This window comes from Schistocerca piceifrons, chromosome 2 (genome assembly GCF_021461385.2).
Source record: "Schistocerca piceifrons isolate TAMUIC-IGC-003096 chromosome 2, iqSchPice1.1, whole genome shotgun sequence".
Classification (NCBI taxonomy): domain Eukaryota; kingdom Metazoa; phylum Arthropoda; class Insecta; order Orthoptera; family Acrididae; genus Schistocerca; species Schistocerca piceifrons.
Window position 1 is genome coordinate 366,320,780 of NC_060139.1, and position 22,350 is coordinate 366,343,129.

At 41.2% G+C, this 22,350-nt stretch overlaps 1 pseudogene; it reads right to left on the reverse strand.

Moving 5' to 3' along the window:
* Positions 1–2,952: 2,952 nt before the first annotated feature.
* On the reverse strand, positions 2,953–3,070 carry LOC124778801 (annotated as a pseudogene).
* Positions 3,071–22,350: the final 19,280 nt, after the last annotated feature.

Here is a 22,350-nt window from a genome sequence, read left to right on the forward strand (position 1 = left end):
CTTCTTTTTTCAGATATTGTCAAATAAAATTTACAGTGCAAATAACAAGCAAGATATGAACGAGACTGCACGACAGATCACACTACGACTTCAATATCTCTGTTTTTAGCTTCAAACAGAAAATATTTATCTAACCTTCAAAGTCAGCAAGACGTTCTGTGTTTATTAATTCTTTTGGGAATTGGAAATCTCCGTGACAGTAAGAAGGAAAAAGTAATGCCCTCCGCGATATTCCTGTCGATTTCTGTCATTGGTATGTTTCTTTGTGAGAAAAAATGGATATTTCTTTGGCTACTTGCGGTTACCATTGTGCCGCCTGAAGCGGTGATCCGTTGTTCGCTACATAGTACCATATGAGTTTTTTCTGTGGTCGAAAAGTCTCGAACGCATCCACTCACACCCCTGACGCTAAATGACAAGCTGCTCGCATAAATACAAACCTGACACGGGAGACGACCAAGTGGCGTTATATCAAAAGACTATACCAGGCTGGGTGCCTCGGTAACGTCTTCATCTCCTTCGAGAAGGAAAAATAAAAAATAAAAAATAAAAATAAAAATAAAAAAGATATACAACGTTCGTCCGCAACTTAAAATCTATGGAAAAATATTTAAATTTTATCTCTAATAAATGTAATTATGATTTAATAAAGCAACTTGTGATTTAATTAAACGTCGTAGTTGGATGACATTACTTGGCACCAAGTACTAAACAGTTTATTGACTGCATTTCGTGAGACGATCGTAGTCTACAGGTACTTTGGTATTGTTAACATCCAGATTTCACCGAGTTGTATCTTCAACATGACAAATTGTCCTTTGAAAATCTTCTTTAATAAAAAGTCATTGATGCTAGCACATTATACAACGTAAAATATGCCACAATCACTAATAATTTTATATTGCTAATAACTTCACATTGCTGTAACATTACAGCATAAAACTACGATACAGACATTAAGCGCTTTATTTACTTCGTAAGTTTGTTGACTTTTGCGGTTTAGCAAACATTACTTCGAAAGTGTCAAACGGCTCTGCAACCAGAGAGTAAGGAATGTTGAAACCCTTCAGCCCACTATCAAAATATTCTGATACTGACGTCATCATCACGCTTCGAAAAAAAGTCTATTGTTTCTTTGCAGTAAATAACATGTAGTGGTAATCGTAACAGGCTGGTTTTGTATCGGAGGAGGCTTGTCTTGGACGAGAATAACTGATATTTCGCACTTGGTCTGTGAACTCAAATGAAAATCAGCTTCTTGGAACAGAATTCAAATATCACAAGAGTTCGAGTTGTTTTCTGTCAAACGTTCTACTAGTAAATCTAGATCTACATCGATATGCTGCAACCCACTGTCAGACGCATGGCAGAAGCTACTTTCCAAGGTACCAGTCACTGGGGCTTCTTCACGTTCCATTCACGTATGGAACACGGCAGAATAACTGCTTAAACCCCTCTGTGCGCACTGTAATTTTTTTGATCTTGTTTTAGCGATCGCTACGGAAGAAATACTTAGAGGGTTTTAGCATATTCCTAGATCCGTCAACTGAAGTCCGTCCTTGAAACTTTGTAAGTAGGCTTTCACTACATTGTTTGCTTCTATCTTCAACCATTTGTCATTTATTTTTATTTTTATCTTTATTTTATTTTATTTCATTTTATTTTTCACTGTCTCCGTGACTCTCGGCCACGGTTCAAACAAACGTGTGACCATTCGTGCTGCCATTTCTTGTATACGTTCAGTAGTCCTCGTTAGCCCTCTTTTGTGCGGGTGTCAGAGATTTTCACAATATTATAGGATGAGAAGCACTTTTATAAACTGAACGACTCCAGTCGTGACGCATTGATACTGTAGTCATAGGGTAATACGTTTCCTCGCTTTCTAAAGTGCAAAAATATACATTCCTGAACATTTAAACCAAGTTGAAAATCTATGCACCACTGAAACCTTAGCAACGCCTGACTAAATATTTCCGCAGCTTTCGCCACAGATTACAGGCAACTGCAATATCTGTGAAAATTCTAAGTTTACTATTAATTATGTTTGCAAGGTCGTTCCGTGCTACGTGGCTTAAGTGTACATTTCAGCATGCTTGTCGGTTACGATACAGTGTTATGTGAATTACTGGCGTGCGACGTGAAAAGCTTCCACACGATAACTCAGTATAAGATACAAAGTGTGACTGGCTTAACACTATGGCGTTGTCTTTCGACCAACGCTGGGTGCTTGAACACGTTCTGACGCCTTGTACCACCTAATATAACTCTATAACAATCCGACGGCATCAACATTTGGTCAGTAGATACGGTATCTCAGAAAAAAAGTGTATCCGCCAACACGATGCTCAGAGGTGTGAAATTGTATCCATCCCGATACGTCTCCGCTAGTTTATTCGGCCACTGTTTTCACCTTATGCAAGATTTCAAGAAAAATTGTATAAAGACACAGAGGATGTGGCACCTTCAATCGAGTAGCCCTCTATTACCCTCTCCGTGGCTTTCAACTGTCGTGATGCGACATGCCACGTAACTGGGAGGGCCTGTATGCCTGCATGATTCCACTCTACTGGCAGGCGTTGGGTCCAATGTCTTGCTGCATCAGTAACCTGCCGATCATCCACTTAACTGCTTCCAGCAGAGTGCATCGTACATTGGGCCAAACAGTTGCTCTTTACAGTCTTCCGTTAGGAGGCGAGGAACCCAGCATGCATACACCTTTGGGTACCCCAACTGGTTGACGAGTATGTCAAGCACTCCGTCTTCAGACCACAAGTGGCCCATCGGGACCATCCGACCGTCGTGTCATCCTCAGGTGAGGATGCGGATAGGAGGGACGTGTGGTCAGCACACCGCTCTCCCGGTCGTTATGATGGTTTTATTTGACCGGAGCCGCAACTGTTCAGTCAAGTAGCTCCTCAATTGGATTCGCGAGGCTGAGTGCACCCCGAAAAATGGCAACAGCGCATGGCGGCCTGGATGGTCACCCATCCAGGTGCCAGCCACACCCGACAGCGCTTAACTTCGGTGATCTCACGGGAACCGGTGTATCCACTGCGGCAAGGCCGTTGCCCGACGAGTATGTCAGCATTACCTAATAAAGACGTCCAGGTGAGCAGCTTGTGTTCGATTGTGATCCGTCGGTCTCCTCGAATGAATGTGTCCGCGCTTTCCGACACTGCACTAGTCACAGTTGTGTGCACCGGCCAGTACGCGGGTCACTGGACAGGTCTGCGCGACCTTGATGCATGATTGCGGCGCCTCGCCCAACGACTCACCGTGCTTTTGTTCACTGCCAAGTCACCGTACACATTCAGCAAGCACATATGAAAATCTGCGATATTCTGATTTTCCTCTAAAGAAACGTAATGACAGGTCTCTGCTTGCAACGCATTTCCATTACAGACGTTATTTTGGAGATTCGGTATAGCGCCATCATCTATCGGAACTTCATGAAATTATAGGGGTTGAAGCGGGAAAATTCCATGATATCTTACAGCAAACTCCGCCTTGTTTCAACTGAAGATAGCCGAGAAAAAAAATTGTTGCTTTACTTATTGAAACACAGTCTCAATTTTCAGAAATTCTGTTCTTTCTATTGCCTATCTTCATATTATATTTTCTCCATGTCGGTTATTGTGTTATTTCGCTGCCCAAATAGCAGAACTAATTTATTACCTTCAGTGTCTCACTTCTATATCCAATTCCCTCTGCAGGGCCTCATTGAATTAGGTTGTATTTCATTACCCTAGTTTTAATATTGTTGATTTTCATTTAATAATTTCATTCGAAGACACTATCCAATCCGTATCACTGCTATTCCAAGTCCTTTGCCTTTCCTAACAGAATTAAAATATTTTGTACAATGCCCTTTCCAGAGCTATGTGTGGGTGCGAAAAGTTAACAATGAAGGTGACATGAATGAAAAAGTTATAAGCTTTTGAAATGAAGCCCTACAGGATATTGTTGAAGATCGGAAGGGTCGAGAAGGGAATGAGGACATTCTGCAAAGAGTCAACCAGAGAAATTCCTGACAAAGACCATAATGAATCAAAGATATAGAGTGATTGTGTAAATATTGCATCATTTGTTTCTCGGGACATTAGAAAGATAGAATTGCAGGGGTAAACCTAGATTGGAGAATATAAGACAGATGTTTGATAATGTAAGATACAGCAGGTGTTAAAAGAAAGCAATCCAAAACTGCAAAAATGCATCAACCCCATTTAACGGACTGTGGCCAGGGATGGAACAACAACAACAACATCAAGAACAACAACAACAGCAAGTGTCTAGGTATGAATTTTACGAAGCGCACTTCATATAGTCTTGTACGAGAATGGGATGGCACTGCAAATAAAAGCGATTACTTTTTACATTTTACAGAGATCGGTAATCAAGAAAGTCCACCTAATTTATAAAGCATTTGCTGACAGTCTTACATTCGACTTTTAGAGAGTTGTAAAACAATAGCTACGTCTGAAAGAAATCTGTGCACGTAGCAGAGTGATCACTGTATCTGCTGCATAGCATAGCTAGCACCTTAGTAAAGGCAGAAATATGTTCCATTACCTATAGCTCCTCTTGTAACGAGTTTAGTTGATTTTACATAGCTACGTGATCCACAGGTGACATTCACAATAATCATTACGATATGGAACGTACAACTGAACAAAACTCGAATCTTTAATGGAGATTAAAACGGTGTGGCGGATTGTGACTTGAATCTGATGTGTTCACGCAACAAATTTAAGTGACTATATTCATGTCATTTACAGGTTTTTAGTTGACGACTCATTTCTATTCAAGAATTCAGTTGCCGAATACAGGAAACAGTCGAAGAGAAACAACGTTAATCTATATTTGAAATTACTATTGTTTCCTGTTAAACGCCTTATGTCGGTAGAGAACGAAAGAGTGTTACAGAAGGCTGTTTCACTGTTGTGCGTGCCCAAATTATATTTATTAGATTAGTGCAGATTTTTTCTAATATTTGTTAGCGAATATCTCTATTACTCTCAAACTGAAATGCAATTTTGACAACGAATCTGCCGGCCGCGGTGGCCGAGCGGTTCTAAGCGCTTCAGTCCGGAACCACGCTGCTGCCACGGTCGCAGGTTAGAATCCTGCCTCGGGCATGGATGTGTGTGATGTCCTTAGGTTAGTTAGGTTTAAGTAGTTCTAAGTTCTAGGGGACTGATGACCTCAGATGTAAAGTCCCATAGAGCTCAGAGCCATTTGAACAACGAATCTCATAAGGGAATAAATGTACACGCAGCATAGAGCTAATATTTCTCTGCTGCTTACGTAGGCTCTTTCGAGGATACAGTTATAATGAGGAATCAAAATTTTGGCATAAACTGTTCTTATTTATTTTACAATTTCTTATGTTTGCATTGTTTTGTACCGTTGCTGTACGGCAGCACGATGTAACTACTGCGTGTCACTTTTTTCAATCATTTCCTAAAATAAGAAGTTTCAGAGCACATGTGGTTAATCGAAAGAAATAAAATTATTCTAATAGTTGACTCTAAAATTTCGTCGAAGATTCTTGTGAGGATGTTCTGATTATTCTAGCAACATGTGTAGTGACAGCTTACCTCGATTGTTCTCACCATTGGAAGAAGTGCGTAAATCACAATAACGTGGAACAGCCACCGTGAGAACCTTACCTGAAAACGTAAAGAAATATGCATTTTAGTCAGAAAAAAACCCGTACTTTTTAGAAAAATTATTATAGGCTACAAATAAATAAAGCAGTCCATACAGAGAATAAGTAATACAAAAGTAAAAGTTTTACAGATACAGTAAAATCATATTATTTGTTTTCATCGGTAATTTGCGACCACCTAATTATTCTTATCTCCCGAACAAAAATTTTTTAGTATTTACGTGCGCATAGCAAACTACAGCGCATACAAGCCTTCACGTGTGAACACTGAACACAGTGCCTCAAATTATGTGAGCCACCCTCTTTTGGTTCCCACGATTTCTTTCTGAAAGAAAAATAGCACATAGCTAATGTCAACCAAATGAAACTAGGTCTAGGAGCAAGTATATCTGAGAATTCAAATTAACACGAAGATATTTTTAAATAACACAATTATTGATTTAGTGTACAGAAATAACAAATAAGAATAAATCTGACTGAGCGCAGGTGAAAGAAATAAAATGGTCATATGTAGAAAAGACGAAGCTTTTTTCAAAAATAGGAAACCCAAAAACTAGATTACAAAGTTGGAACCTGGTCTTAGCTGAAGAACACGGAAATATGGAAACGTATAAACAGACGCAATTACACAAAGGTAGTGACTCTGGAGATTTTGTTTTTTGTTTTCGCTCCACTTATGATAAACAGTCACAAGTTTCAGAGGGTCTACTACGTTCTGTGTTGAACAATCGTTTTTTTTCTTCAAATTTTTTTGTAAAATTTAAGGTTAGTTCCGCCAGAGGAAAAACATGTATCTTTTTTTTAATGAGGAAATGATGCGTGTTTTGCATGCTAAATCCTGCATCTTTTGTGACTGTCTCGAAGGAACATGTCACATTTCGGAGCACTACAATGGCCTACTATTTCCAAAGGTACCACGCTTAATAAAGGATTGTGGTGTCAAGCGATCCTTTGGAATGATAAGTAGTTTACTTGCGTATCTTTGAGTTTTTACGTCGTAATGAGTACTGCATGAGGTCTGGAGATTACAACCAGAAGATGATGACACATCGTCACGATATTTCGGCTGATAAGCAAACATCCATTTTCAAGAGAGCTCTACAACTAGAAACTGCTTGTGCACGTCGATAAACTTATGCCAAATATTTGTCGCGGTGGAGCATGCACGTAAGTCATGGGCGTCGGATTTAGTGCTATCTGTCGAATGTCGCTCCGGCTGAGGCGCTCTGGTGCACGCGTAATGGCTGTATTGCATGGATGCTCTCTGTTGAATTGCGGGACTGCAGAGACAGAATTTTGTGGTCAAACAGGTGAAATTAACTTCACATTGAGCGTGAAATTGTGTCTCTTCGGAGAAACTGTAAAAAAAGTTGAAAGCTGCCATCATGAATAACAAAATCTTTGGCTTAATGTAAATCCGCAAATTCCTTAATAATGTGTTTTTTGCAACTAGGGAGCAGAGGAACAGCAACACAGCCTTGACAACATTTTTAATCATCCTTCATTACTAGATAGGCATTCTGTTAGTAAAAGGGTGAATGGTCTTTCAGACCATGATGCACAAACTATAACACTAAAAGGCTTTTGTATTCAAATAAATGTCACATATAATTACCAACTATGTAGGAAATTAATCCAACAGCAATAGAGAGATTTTTAAACCTCGCCAAGGAACAAGAGTGGCAGGATGTTTATAGTGCCAGTAACATAGATGACGAATATAATGCTTTCCTTAACACATTTCTCATGCTCTTTGAGAGTTGCTTTCCATTAGAACGTTCTAAACGGGGTACTATCAGTAAAAGGCAGCCTGGGTGGCTGACTAGTGGGATAAGGATATCATGTAGAACAAAGTGGGAATTATATCAAAATGTTAGAAGGAGCCACAATCAAGCTACAATAGCCCATTACAAACAATACTGTAAGGTGCATAAAAATGTTATTAGGAAGGCAAAGAGTATGTAATATGCAAATAGAATAGCTAATTCACAGGATAAAATTAAAACCATATGGTCAATTGTGAAGGAAATATCTGGTCAGCAGCACAAAGTTGACTATATAAAGTCAGTTCGTAGTAAAAATATTCCTGTTACTCATAAATCAGATATATGTACAGTGTTTAACAATCATTTTCTGACCATTACTGGTGAATTAAATAAAAATTTAGTTTCTACAGGGAATTATACAACTCTCTTGGCAAATGCCTTTCCGAAATTTATGTCTGAAATACTTCTCTGTGATACAGACAAGGGGGAGATTGAGTCAATAATTAATCACTGAAGACTAAGGACTCTCGTGTATATGATGGAGTGCCTAGCAGAATATTAAAGTACTGTGCTGCACATGCTAGCCCTGTATTTAGCCACATTTGTATTTTTTCCTTTAGGAATGGTCAGTTTCCTGAACGTTTAAAGTGCTCAGTAGTAAGGCCGATTTATAAAAAGGGGGAAAGGGATACTGTAGACAATTTTAGGCCTATTTCTATGCCATCAGTGTTTGCTAAAGTTATTGAAAAGGCTGTGCATGTAAGGATAATTGATCATTTTATATCACACAATTTGCTATCAGATGTACAGTTCTGCCTTAGAAGTCGTTTAACAACTGAAAATGCTATATTCTCTTTTCTCTGTGAGGTACTGGATGGGTTAATCAAAACGTTTCGATCGCTAAGCATATTTTTTGATTTAACTAAACCGTTTGATTGAGTTGATTACAAAATATTGCTCCAGAAGTTGGACCATTATGGAATAGTGGGAGTAGCTCACAATTTGTTCACCTCTTACTTTAGCAACAGCCATCAAAAGGTCATTATTCACAGTGTTGAGAATGGCTGTGATGTGGGGTCTGAGTGGGGTACAGTCAAGTGGGAGGTGTCCAAGGGATCAGTCTTGGGGCCACTCCTGTTCCTTATTTATATAAATGATATGCCTTCTAGTATTACTCGTAACTAGAAAATATTTCTGTTTGCTGATGACACTAGCTTGGTAGTAAAGGATGTTGTGTGTTAGATTGTCTCGATTTCAAATAGTGCAGTTCATACATAAGTTAATGGCGGGTAGAGAATAAACTAACGCTAAATCACAGTCAGACTCAGTTTTTTACAGTTTCTAACACACAATTCAAAGAAACCTGACGTTTTAATTTTACAGAATGGGCATATGATTAGTGAAACTGAACAGTTCAAATTTCTAAGTGTTCCGATTGACAGTAAACTGTCGTGGAAAGCCCACGTTCAGGATCTTGTTCAAAGACATAATGCTGGCATTTTTATTATTCGAACGGTATCTGAAGTGAGTGATCGTTCGACACGAAAATTAGGTTACTTGGTTTACTTTCATTCTGTTATGTCGTATGACATTATATTTTGGGGTAACTCTTCTCATTCTAAAAGGATACAAACAAATGCTTTCAGGTAAAACTTCCTAATTCTTTGCTTTACGTACGATTTCAGCAAATCTCTGTTTTTCAGAAACGCTTTTCCTTTTACTGACAGTGTACATTCTACATCCTCTCTGCGCTGGTCATTGTCTGTCTTTGATGCCCAAATAGCAAAACTCGTCTACCACTTTCAGTACCTCATTTCATATTTCAATTCTCTTTGTCTTTTTTGGTTTAGTTGTACCACCCTTCTTTTACTTTTATTGACACTTACCTTAGAACCTCGCTGCTAGACATTGCCTGTTCTGTTCAGCTGATCTTCGAAGTGTCTTACCGTCTCTGACTCAACGTACTATCTAAGAACAGTGAAGTGTGGAGACATGAAACGAGAACGGTCATAGAGGTTTAATTGTGGATAAATGACAACTGTCTCGTACGGAACTGCATAAGAAATTGCATCTTTCTTACGAAAGAGATTTCTTAAAGTTTTCACCTCCCATATTGAAATATCGTTGAAGTGCCTGGGGTCCATAATTACATATATGATCGAAATAACACAGGATATCGAGAGTATAAGTATGAGGCGTGTTTTTTTAAGTAAGTGCCGTTTTGAAATTAAAAAAGACGTGCTAAGATATCTCAATAATTTTATTTTTATATGAAAGCCTGTACCATAATCTACTTTTGCACATAATTTCCGTCAATATTGAGGCACTTGTCATAACGTTGAACCAGTTTTTGAATACCCTCCTCATAGAAGTCTGCCGCCTGACTTGTTAACCACTGCATCACCACTGTTTTGACTTCGTCATCGTCTTGAAGACGCTAGCCGCCCAGGCGTTTGTTCAAGGTAGCAACTGATGGGAGTCACTGGGCGCAAGAGCAGGGCTGTACGGAGGATGATCTAGAGTTTCCCATCGAAAAGATGTGATGAGATCTTTGGTCTGATTCGCCACATGCGGACGGGCACTGTCTTGCAGCAAAACGATGCCCTTGCTCAACTTGTCACGTCTTTTGTTCTGAATTGAACGGCGCAGATTGTGCAATGTATTACAGAAAGCTGTTGCATTGATTGTGTCATTACGAGGCAGACATTCCACAAGCAATACTCCTTTTCTGTCCCAAAAAACTGTGCACACGATTTTCCGGGCAGAAATTGTTTGCTTAAACTTCACTTTTCAGGGTGAATCTGAATGTCGCCATTCCATGGAGTGTTGCTTTTATTATGGAGTGACGTAGGCTACCCTTGTTTCATCGCCCGTAACAATTTGGCTTAAGAAATCATCACCGTCGTTGTGGTACCGCTCAAGGGAAGCCAATGCACTGTCTAAACGTTTGGTTTTGTGCACATCCGTCAACGTGCGCACAATTTTCGGTAATTCAAGTGCTCGGTCACAATGCCATACAAAACACTACGAGAAACATTAGGAAAGTCATCCCGCAAGGAGGAAATCGTAAAGCGTCTGTTTTCTCTCACGTTATTGTCCACTTCCTGCACCAAACTTTCATTAACGACCGAAGGACGCCAACTCCGTTGTTCATCATGCACATTTGTGCGGCCATCTTTAAATGCTCTCACCCACTTTCTTACCATTACGTCACATAATGTTTTCTCCGTAAGCTGCACAGATCTTACGATGAATATCGATCGATTTTAGGCCTTCAGCACTATGAAATCTTATAACAGCCCGTACTTCACAGTCGGCGGGACTCACGATTATCGGAGACATCTTAAACGCTCAGTACACAACGTAAACAAGGAATAATCATACTGTAATGGCATCAGTGCGTAGACAAAAGATGTTGGTACCAAGTTCGGATGCGCAGAACGCCGACCGCAGCCGCGGTGTAGCAAAACGGTACTTACTTAAAAAACACGCCTCGTAAAAGAAAATTTGCGTAGTCACCCACTTCTTCGAATCGAGGAAGAGACTAATAAAACACTGAATAATGTTAAATGACAGACGTCCGCAGAAAGATGATTAATATCTCGCGAACAGTTCCATTAAAAAAAATCAGGGATACATTCTGAGGTCGGAAATCTATGAGCATTATTCAGAGAGCTGCATATCGCCCCCGGAGGGATGGCTAACGTAACATTACAGTAATAAGCGCACTCACAGACATGAAAGCAGCCATTATTCCAATAGGAAGAATTCTCAATACAGAGTGATAAAAAGTATCTTCTCCCCCGCAGATTGCAGAGATTGTCTCGAAGCATATCATTTAGATTCTGAGCACAGGAGTAACTACAAGGATTCCGTCCTTGAGTTGAAGTGAATTAACGGAACCACTCCACTAGTCATCCGCATAAGCGCCTGCATAGCGGGCGGAACGTGAGACGGCAGAGGTTCGATCTTTGGTGTGGGGTTGGCAGTTGACCCTCAACACAAACATACGTAAAATATTAATCGAAAATAGGCGGAAATACACGGCTGCCGAACAATCACTGCAAGTAGTGATGTACAGGGTGGTTATAATTAAACTTTCACTACATGAGCCAGTGTGGACAGAGAATTTTTTACCGTACGGATACCAAACTTTATTGGAATCATGTTAAGACTGGGACTTGTGTTGTTAGTAGTAGTAGTAGTGTCATGACTTGCCGTTAGACGCCGGTACTGAAACGGCGGCGTAAGTTTGAAACCGAGAATCGGTGTGCGTTAGAGCTGCAGGCAGTCAAGAGGAATCTGGAGGAGGTGGGCGTAGGGCTTTACTCGTAAAGCTGTTTTGCCGAAACAGTAGCAATAGTGCTACTGCTCTTCGCGAGTATAGACATATTAATGGAATACCGAGAGGTCCTCCTACCACACCTGGGTTGAAGAACACGTGTAGGAAGTCCGACTTAAGAGGTGATTTGGGAATTGCTCATGGAAAAGTCCGACGGGCAATTGCGCCGCAAATTGTTGAAAAAGTTACTGTTTCCATGGCTGAGAATGTTGAAGGCAATGTGTGATCTTCAAGCAGCACACAAGCTGTGTAACGAAAGCCGAGCTATCCATGGTACACCTTTCGAAAAACTGCAAACAATATTTATTGTGGAATGGCATCTTTAGAGCGGGTTCAGGGTGTCGCGAATGCCGATGATCGTCACACGAACAACGTTTGTAACATGGAACCTAAACATAGTATACAATTAACAAATGTTAACCTCTCATTTGGAAATTAAAATGTGTTTCTTTCAATGGTTTATTCGATATTTCTCTTTCGTATGTCCTTACAAACGTTTCCACAAAGGTACACTGTCCTACTATCATTCGTTTTTCGTAAGGGCCCTGTCAATTGCGGAAAGTGTAATTATAGCCACTCCGAACATTACATGGCTGACGATATGCGTACGGATGGACTTGAAATAAAATGACCACATAAAACCCACTGCAGGAAAAGCAGACGCCAGACAGATTCACTGGAAGAATCGACAGCAACTGTAGTCCCTCCACGAAGGAGGTAGCTTACAAAAGCTACGATCACCCTCGTCAGTCTGGGACCCGTGCCAGATGAGAGTGAAAGTTGAAAAAGATAATATCCAAAGATGAGCAGTTCGTTTGTTCACATGTTCGTTTAGCAAGAAAGCGTCACGGAGACATGCAGTTCCAGAAAATTGTTCAAATGCCTCTGAGCACTATGGGACATAACTTCTGAGGTCATCAGTCCCCTAGAACTTAGAACTACTTAAACCTAACTAACCTAAGGACATCACACACAGCCATGTCCGAGGTAGGATTTGAATCTGCGACCGTAGCGGTCGCGCGGTTCCCGACTGTAGCGCCTAGAACCGCTCAGCCAACCCGGCCGGCCGTGCAGTTCCAGTGGCAATCGTTATAAGAGAGACGTTGTGTGTCACAGTCTGGTTTAATGTTAAAATTCGGAGCTCGTACGTTGCTAGAAGAGTGAAACGATGTAATGCTTCCTCCTACGTGTATCTCGCGAGAAGACCATGAAAGTAAATTTAAGGGGCTCCGGAAAGGCTCAAAATCATGAAAAGTTCAGTTTTTACTTTTTGCGTTTTCTGAATCTGCAGACTATTACCTTTTAATAGATATATAATTTATTCAATTCCGAAGACTACAACTATTTTTAAATTTTTTTTGAAATGTGTTCTACATGGGCGTGACCCACTGTGGCGCTGTTAAACTGCTGTCAAATGGTGTTATTATTAACGTCCGTGTTCATCAGGTACATTTTAGTGATGTGAGATAAAGTATGTGTTGTGGCTAACCTGTGATGGTTCAATATATATCGCTGGTGTGATTGTCGATTGTTTCATGTTTATTTACTCTGTCGTTATCTCGAAAATATTCGTAATTAATTCTGTTTCTTGAGTCTCTGTTTTGTTGAAGTATAATAATGAGTAAAAGTAAAGTTATTAGAAATCCTCTGAAGGCTTTTAAGAAAAGGAGAAATGTTGGAAAGCCAAAGGTATGTGTTATTACTGTAAACAATAAAGACGATAACCAAGTGAGTGAACCTAACCTCTCAAGTACACCTGCCCATAGCAGTCAAAGTGGGAAAGAAAATACTTCACAGAAGAAGCTTGGTTCAATGAGTGAAAACTATGAATGTTTTATGGGCGAATCGGATGTGAATGAAATATTTGATATGTCGGTTCTCAAAGGAATTTTTTCAAACTGTGTAAGATGTATTCATTGTAGTGAAGTTGGTCTGGAACTGTCCATAATAAAGCACGTAGGACTTGCTAGTGAAATACAACTGAAATGTGATAAGTGTTCATACATGACCACCTTTTGGAACAGTGTTGCAGTAACTGCAACTGAAGGAAATGGTAGCAAAATCTACGAACACAACAACGAGCGATGCTTGCTTTAGACAAGGAACGCCTTCGGGCTGCAGACAGGTCTGTAAAGAGTCTAGAAATACAAGCAAGAGTAAACAGGAGGAGGAACAAGAGGAAGCTGGAGGAGGAGTTTGCAGAGGATGAAGATAATCCATCCTATGGACCTGGAATGCACTACAAAGTTAATCCAATCTTTGTCGCTCGATTCCCAAAACTTTTACTTTCTCATACTAATTACACGTTTTCTAAGGATCTTCCAAACATATTTGTTTCAAACTTTCAGTAAATGTTACACAGTACCTTCTGCACAATTTAACACAGCCTTTTTCCAAAAAACTGTATATTCTTGAATATATAAATAAAAAATTGCAAAAAAATGTTGTGAATTTTCATTACAATTGAAAAAAAATCATCTTTAATAACTGAACTAAAATTTTGTAAAATCCTTGTGTTAAGTTGTAGCCCATATTCCAATAAATAATCTGTAAAAAGTTCAACTTCCTACCTCAAATACTTTGTGAGGAAAGATGTAATTTATAAGCGTTATTTTAACATTGCAAGTATAGGGCGTTCCGGAGCCCCTTAAGACGTTCGAGCTCATGCAGTCGCTTATCACCAGTCGTTGTTCTCTCGCATAATTCGCGGCTGAAACATGAAAGAGAGGAAGTGACAGAGTGGTGGACAAAGTACTCTACGCCACACATACGGGGTATAAAGGTAGTTGTAGATGTACATGTAGAACATAAACTTCATTTACTAATTTGAAAACGAAGGCTTTCCGGACATGAAGAACTCGGCTGTAAACAGTGGCAAGGGACAGTTGATGAGAAACAGAGTTACTGCACGTAAAACATGGGAAATTATGTGCTTAAATAATATAAGTTAATAGTCCCAGCTACCTGGCAGCTGTATTTCAAATTTCTGATTCGCTCTAATGGCAGCTTTGGCAGGATGTGTGCTTGTAAACAGTGGTGAGTGCCAGAAAGCATGATAACCAGCAGTAGTTAGGCATGCACTGGTCGTGTCACGAAAGTACTTTTCAGGGACGATTTGTACGAATCTGAGAAATTTGTGGATAACTACGAGTCAGATAAAGATCCTGCAATCATATTAAAGTGAAATTTATCCAAGCCAGTAAACGATGTTAATTCGCATCTCGCACCATTGTTCACGTGATTTTACGACACAGGGTGACGATACAAATATTAAGGGCCATCCTTAACATAATTTACGTGATATAGTAGGGTGCTTTGTAAAATTAATTTTATATTCTGCCTAATCACAAATTAATCTTTGAGGTTATTCACTTTATTATCGTAAAAATTGTTAATGCAAATCTTAGTACCAAACACAGAAACAATTCGAACCTTTTAAATTTACATTCTTGGGATGTTTAGCAATAAAGCTTTGCTGGGAACTAAACTGTGATAAGTCCATGCTAACTCTTATTAAGTGCACTCAGTTTGCAAATAATTAATGTTAAAGACTCGCTGACGAATTTTTAAGAGAAAAATTTTGGGGAGAATTTATCATTTTAAAAATATGTTGTTACTATAGACATCAGATTGGCGCGTAAGTTCGTAGCGTTTTTCCATAAGTTTAATAAACACAACGGATACACATAACAGAGATTTTAGTCATCAGTAATATATTCTCTTTCACTATTTACAACAGTCTGCCAACACTGCGGTAATTTTTCGATTCGCCGATTGTAGAAAGCACGTGGTTTCAAGGTGAAGAACTCTTCGACCATGTTCAGAGCGCATTTTCATTCGGTAGGGAAGTTCCTTGAAGGTCGTTCGATAGAGAGCGGAGAAGGTGAAAATCTGAGGGCGCAGGACCAGGTGAATGAGGTCGGTGCGAAATGACTTCCCAACCAGTATCCTGTATTTTTGTTAATATCACAAAACGTGGGCGGGTGTTGTCATGGTGTAGCATCACTTCACGCGTTCTTCCTAATCGTTGTTCTTGAATTTGCGTCTGCAAGAAGTATCAGTTGTTGACAGTGTATGTTAGCACTGATTGTTACACGTAGGGGGAGCAACTTGTAACATTACCTTTTGCGGTCGCGCGCACGTCTATGTACGTGGAATTGCTGCTTTGTTTGGGCTCGACTATTCTTTTCTCTTCTTTATGTTAGCATAAAGATACCATTCCTCATCCACAGTAACAATACAGGATACGAATTCTCGACGCTGTTCGCTAGCCAATTGATGACAAGGAAGCAGAGATGCACATATGAACACCTACTGATATTTGTGATTTTGGCTCAGAGCATACGGTACACAAACACCCAATTTTTGAACCTTCCCCATTGTATGCAAATGTTGCATGATGATGGAATGATTTCAGTTGATCACATTTGCCAGTTCTCCACTACAATTGCGTGGATCGTTGTGAATTAATACAAACGTCAAAAAAAAAGTTTAGCATCACCCCAGTTGCCAGAAGTCCTGAAGATAGGCGTTGACTGTGGATATTGTATCACATACACAGCCCCTTTGATTGCTGAGAGATGTCACTGAACCCGCCCAAAGGTGCAAACAACCATGCATGAGCAGCGCCTATTAGACGGAGGTAGTCCGACAGCCGATCAGTTCCAGTCATTCCACCAGTAAGTAGGCACATGGCTCTTGTTGTCTGTAGTTCAACCTCACCTAGACGGTCAATAGCGCGTTTCGATCGCGTTCGCATTGTTACTTTGTGGCAGTAAGGGGTCTCAACAAGGTAAGTGTCCGGGCGCCTCAGAGTGAACCAAAGCGATGTTGTTCCGACAGAGAGACACGAATTGTCGATGAAATGCCTCGCTAAGGCCGCCAAAGAGCTACTGCGGCAGTGGATGATCGCTACCTACGGATTATGGCTCGGAGGAACCCTGACAGCACGTCACCAGGTTGAATAATGCTTTTCGTGCAGCTACAGGATATCGTATTACGACTCAAACTGTGCGCTATAGGCTGCATGATGCGCAACTTCACTCCCGACATCCATGGCGGGTCCATCTTTGCAACCACGACACCACGCAGCGCGGTACAGATGGGCCCGACAACATGCCGAATGGAACGCTCAGGATTGGCATAACGTTCTCTTCACCTATGAATGTCGCATATGCCTTTAATCAGACAATCGTCGAAGACGTGTTTGAAGTCAACCCGAACAGTCTCCACGCCTTAGACACACTGTCCAGTGAGTGCAGCAAGGTGGAGGTTCCCTGCTGTTTTGGGGTGGCATTGTGTGGGGCCGACGTACGCCGCTGGTGGTCATGGAAGTCGCCGTAACGGCTGTACGATACGTGAACGCCATCCTCCGACCAATAGTGCAACCATATCGGCAGCATACTGGAGAGGCATTCATCTTCATGGACGACAATTCGCACCTCCATCGTGCACATCTTGTGAATGATTTCCTTCAGGATAACGACGTCGCTCGACTAGAGTGGCCAGCATGTTCTCCACACATGAATCCTATCGAACATGCCTGGGATGGATTGAAAAGAGCTGTTTATGGATGACGTCACCAACCAACCACTCTGAGAGATCTACGCCGAATCGCCGTTGAGGAGTGGGACAGTCTGGACCAACAGTGCCTTGATGAACTTGTGGATAGTATGCCACGACGAATACAGGCATGTATCAATGCAAGAGGACGCTCTACTGGGTATTAGAGGCACCGGTGTGTACAGCAATCTGGACCACTACCTCTTAAGGTCTCGCTGTATAGTGGTACAATATGCAATGTGTGGTTCTCATGACCCAATAAAAAGGGCAGAAATGACATTTATGTTGACCTATACTCCAATTTTCTTTAAGGGTTCCGGAACTCTCGGAACCGGGGTAATGCAAAACTTTTTTTGATGTGTGCATGTTTAAACGATATTCATCAAACCCCAGAAACCCTCGTGAACGTGAGAGTCATTAATGTCAAAACGATCCTCCTTAAAACAAGAAAATCATTTTCTTGCCGTGCTCTATCCAGTGGCATTATCCCCATACATGGCTCAGATGTTTCTTGCTGCCTCCGCTGCTGTAACCCCTCTATTGAACTCAAACAGAAAAATATATCATAAATATTCCGCTTTCTCCATTTGGCACTTCATTTCTAGCGTCCACACCTCCACTCACTAACTTCAAGTGACAAAATGACAACATGTAAACTCAAACAGTAACATTTAATTACAAATAAATACGACACTTAATTAATAAACCCGTAATAACCGGAAGACCAACATGCAAAACAAAAGCGCTACGAACTTATACACCAAGCTAATATACGTATGAAAACAGTGACTTATCCGAATAAAAAAAATCACACTGCATGTATCTGAAGTATCTTATTAATGAGATTTTATCGAAACTTCACAATTTCTCGAGACAGCGAACATGTCCCTTACCATTGTTACTGCAAGGTCTTGAAGGAAGATTTCTGGTACTAATGTGAGGTGCTCCACACCTGTGTAAAACTCTGCACTGCAAGCAGTATTTTCTTTTGTCCAACATACAATCGCGCCACAGGGCATCGCAAAAGTTAGCCTCAGTTTCTGTAATGACATATTGCGAGTTCTCTTTAGCAGGAAGTCTCACACTGTGCACGAGTAATAGACGGCAATGTCAATGGGTTTTTCTGTCTCGCATCTCGCAGCTTCCTACAGTCTCATTACTTTCACTGCGCCGCCTTGAGGGCAGCTGCCGGGAGAGAAAGACGTCTGCTCCAGTTACAGCGGTTGTAAAAGGAAGCAGCCTTACTTTCTTTGGTGCTAGGCCTAATAATAGGTTGGTATTCACGTTCGAGACCGTACTCAATATTCTGAGTGCTCTTTAAAAATTTTGCTAGATACTTTCACACTGTCTTTGACTGACGTTAATCGGCGAGTAAATAATATTCCACTGCTGCATAAAGAGCAAATAATATTGTACCGTAGTCTATTTCTCGGGTTCGTTGCGTCTTATTCCGTAGCTTAACGATATTTCTATGGCCTATCTACTACATTGTATGAGCCGACGTAGCGCCTTGCGGGGACTTAATTCAGCTTTTAATCACAGGAGCATGCAGCAGCGCAGTCCTTTGCCACTGCGCATGCGCGGATGACGTTTCAGTTCCTGGCAGCGGAGACTTTGAGCGTCGCCTGTACCCAACGCTGCCGCCTGCCGCGCATGCGTAATTCCTGGTCATTGCCTGAAAAATTTCGACGTCACCGCGAGGTTATCACGAGTCGCACCTTGTAGCAGAGGCGACTAGGGATGTTGACAAAATATTAATATTTTTTGCACTGGGGATTGGTGGCAATATGAATAGAACAACAAGATCTCCAATGTGATGAAATAGCACACGAGTTGCGTTAAAAAACTATTCTTTACGCAACTAGTGTGTTATTTCTTCACATCGGCGCTCTTTAAAAACAGTTGCTTAAAATGGTGAACAAAAATCTAAATAACAAGCAAGATTGATCTCTGTGGTGGGCGGAGATGTGTGAGGGAAATGCTGACGCAATCGGCGCTCGGCGCTACTAACAGAAACTGCAGTGTTTTAACTTCATCGCTCAGTTTTGATACTACAACTTCCAGGTCGCTGGCGTTTGCAGAAATTAAAAAATAGGGCAGCCGAAGCGAAGAGTTCCGGATAATTCCGATATGGGACGAAACCGAACGACGGACCCATCTGACAACTTTTATTATACCACTTACAAGCAGTTATCATTGTGGTTATCGCCAAGTGTTAACAAGCATCGCTTTCCTTTCAGTTCTTGACCGAAGGGGGCTTCTTGAAGTAGAGAATATCTATCTAATAGTAAAATCAATTATAGAACATACAGCTCTAAAGCCGGCAGTATATTTACAATGTGCAGCCGATATTTTTATAAGCCGGTACTTCGATATCCTTCACGTCGTTACCGATGTACCATTAAACCTAAACATAGTTCAATATATCGAGGGCAGTTATGATCATTTTTAAATATCGATATATCGGATGCGTGATATTTTTAAAAATATCAACATTCATAGCGATGACAGCAACTACCACCACCTGAAGATATCCAACATATGTTTCGACGAAATATTTCGAGATTTGCACAATATTATCCGACAGTGAACCCCGGAAGTTTGGTTGCAACAGATTCGCCATGAAAGCCTGAAAAGTCACACACATAAAACTATGTTGACGCATCTCTGTATAACAGCAAGACTGACTGGCTCTGTCCGCTACAACTGGAACAGCCAAAGAACCGGTTACCTCATGGAAGTTGGCAACAAAAGACTCATAAACAAATCCAACAATACAGGGCGAGTCACTAACTATTGGCACCAAGAATAACTACGAAAGTATGACAGGAGCTGAAAAGTTTGTGGGACGAAAGTTGCATGGGACAACGGAGGCCATAATATGACGCTGGTTATTTGATTCTGGGTGGGGTCGCGTCAGAGATATGAAGGTCAACTTCGTTTTTTTAATTGGGATGCTATAGTTTGGTGCTTATTTTCTGATAGCGGCTATCCAGACAAATCGAATGATGTGCGACAGAAAGGTCTTTGAAGGTCAACGAAGGTCACAAAAGTGGCGTGAACGTCCATTTACAGATGGTGTTCGAAGTGATGACCATTGGTATCAATCCATTGATGCCATCCTCTTATCATGGATTGAGTGGTATTCCTTATCTCATCGGCACTTATCGAAACACATGCTCTGACAATTTCTAAGAAGAGTGGAAGGATTTACAAGGGAATATCATTAATGAAATGAGAATATAAGAAAAGATTTACGAATATATAACCTAGACGAAGAAGTAAAGGAAAATGGCAGAAAATCGAAGGCCGGCCGCGGTGGCCGTGCGGTTCTAGCGCTGCAGTCCAGAACCGCGGGGCTGCTACGGTCGCAGGTTCGAATCCTGCCTCGGGCATGAATGTGTGTGATGTCCTTAGGTTAGTTAGGTTTAAGTAGTTCTAAGTTCTAGGGGACTGATGACCTAAGATGTTAAGTCCCATAGTGCTCAGAGCCAGAAAATCGAAGGACCAAGTAGGCCGTATTGGCGGAGAAACATTCTCGGCGAAGGCTTTCAGTTACAGACGCACTAAAGGAAGAAATGTCAGAAACCAAACCAGGCTATAGCAGGTAATTTGCCTCACACATGAAATGAAGAAGAAGAAGAAGACGTTATCCACATATCTATCATATGTTCATGGTTTGGTGAAGGAATAGGCATTCAGTAATAATCTATTATAATCGACTGTAATATTCAGCTGCAATAGTGACATCGAATAATAGTATATGGGTTGGTCAGTCGATGAAATACCGTTATTTTGTAAGGATTCAGGCTGAGTCCCCGAGCGAGGTGGTTAGCACACTGGACTCGCATTCGGGAAGACGACGGTTCAATCCCAAGTCCGGCCATCCTGATTTGGGTTTTCCGTGATTTCCCTAAATCTCTCCAGGCAAATGCCGGGATGGTTCCTTCGAAAGGGACGGCCGACTTCCTTCCCCGTCCTACCCTAATTCGATGAGACCGATGACCTCGCTGTTTGGTCTCCTTCCTCAAACAACCAAATCCACATCAGGCTGAGTCTATGAGCAGATGATACTGATACATTAATCTGAAATGGTAAATCATGCAAAGATTTTCTCATAGTTCTTTTCAACACTGCTTCTCACACGTGCGGTTTAATTCTCGGATTGCCGGCCGATGTGGCTGAGCGGTTCTAGGCGCTTCAGTCTGGAACCGCGCGACAGCTACGGTGGCAGGTTCGAATCCTGACTCGGGCATGGATGTGTATGATGTCCTTAGGTTAGTTAGGTTTAAGTAGTTCTAAGTTCTAGGGGACTGATGAAATCAGATGTTAAGTCCCATAGTGCTCAGAGCTATTTAATTCTCGGTTAAAACCCGTACGCCATCTGTCATGCTGTTCGACCAACGGAACGCTGCCTATCTAGAGAGGGAATGGGTTGTAAATCGAGGTACTGTCTCTTTATTTTTCCTTTTTTTTAAAAAGAAAGAAAAAAACTTGGCCTCTGCAACATTTCCATCTTCGGCACAGGAGTTGTATGTGTGGCTGGCGCTGTTTGGTGACTATATTATTTATGATGCCAGCAGACTCTAATCCGCAATGCAGGTTTTAGTCACATGATTTGGGTATCAGCGTACAAATAGGCACGCTTCGAGGTTCGGACAAAGGCATAGACTCTTCCTCAAGATAGCTGAAAAACTCGCAGCAAGAGCAAATGTTGGTGTCCCGGATGCACTTAAAAATGATGCAACATCATAATTACTGATTCGAATCAGCAGCCACTGTCCATTTACCAACTGAAGAGGCTCAAATGGCTCTGAGCGCTATGGGACTTAACTTCTGAGGTCATCAGTCCCCTAGAACTTAGAACTACTTAAACCTAACTAACCTAAGGACATCACACACATCCATGCCCGAGGCAGGATTCGAACCTGCAACTGTAGCGGTCGCGCGGTTCCAGACTGAAGCGCTTAGAACCGCTCGGCCACTCCGGCCGGCAACTCAAGAGGCAATTT